This window comes from Monodon monoceros, unplaced genomic scaffold (genome assembly GCF_005190385.1).
Source record: "Monodon monoceros isolate NGI ecotype Baffin Bay Population unplaced genomic scaffold, NGI_Narwhal_1 Contig7580_ctg1, whole genome shotgun sequence".
In the NCBI taxonomy this organism is placed as follows: Eukaryota; Metazoa; Chordata; class Mammalia; order Artiodactyla; family Monodontidae; genus Monodon; species Monodon monoceros.
The window spans coordinates 1-1,162 of record NW_021703125.1 but is presented as its reverse complement, the minus strand read 5'-3'; the positions used below and the strand labels follow the sequence as shown (position 1 = coordinate 1,162).

General features: G+C 51.3%; 1 pseudogene; it reads right to left on the bottom strand.

The window, feature by feature from the left end:
* Window positions 1–207: 207 nt before the first annotated feature.
* LOC114891348 lies at window positions 208–1,155 on the bottom strand (annotated as a pseudogene).
* Between the last annotated feature and the right edge of the window lie 7 nt (window positions 1,156–1,162).

Here is a 1,162-nt window from a genome sequence, read left to right as displayed (position 1 = left end):
GAAACAGAAGACAAACACACACACACACACACACACACACACACACACACACACACACAATTTCAATACCATACAAAGCTCTGGTCTTAATGTTACTATTCTAACATCCAACTCCCTTCGCAGCTGGTAATTATAGGTCCCTTTTAAAGTCCCCACCCAATCACCCATTTTTAATATCCTAAGGGTGCTCACCTGAAATCTCCCTTATTCTGACGAAGATCTTTCCAAAGGTCATGCAGAGCCCTATTCCCAGGCCACTTTGCCATAATCGACCCAGCGCTGGGGGGCAAAATTGATGGCTTCCGCGCAGTTGAAGCCAGAGTGGTAGCCATAGGGAAACAGCACTATGAAATCTCCAGCCTCCTGAGTGACCCGACCGAAGGGGATGCCGTTGTCATTGAGGACCGTGGGCAAGATGAGAGCCACCTTGTGCCGCAGGAAGGCCTCACAGGCCCGGGAGCTGCCCGGGAAAAGCTCCCTGGCCAGGCGTTCCAGGCGCCGGCCGTGCTCCGGGGGCACCGCATACCAAGTCTTGGGCTCCCCGAAGTGCAGGTAGTTGATGCTGTAAAGGTCCATGTCCTCCGTGCGCCAGGCGAAGGCGGTCTTCCACATGCCGAAGTACAGGTAGGGGGTGTTGACGCCCTCGATGACCACTCCGCACTCCTGTTCCAGCAGGTCCTGAATAGTTCCCGGGTGTCCAAGGTTCCACTGCTTCGTGTTTTTATCGAATAAGGAGCCACGGACGTCCGCACCGTATACTGGTGAATCAAAGGGGTGTGTTTTCCAATATTTTCACTACAGATCCTCAAAATCAGAGTAGAATGGAGTCTGGTGTCTTTCACTGTTTGTTAAGTGGTAATACTCGCTCACGGTCATTGCTTTCTTCTTTCTGTGGTGCTGAGTAAACACACCTGCCTGCCCAGTGGTCACCTGCTGCAGGGGAGCGGCTATTAAGATGTCATCGGTATCATCGTACATCTGTCTTGCTTTCCATCCTTTCAATGGAATTACCTTGGCTAGGCCAGCTCGGTGTGCACCTTGCGACTCCACGTAAACAATATAATTGCTGAAATCTTCAAATTCTTCCATGGTTGGGTGGACGATCGTAATCTTACAACTTGGGTTCTGGCTACCAAAGTGCTTAGACTGCATGGCGGCAACA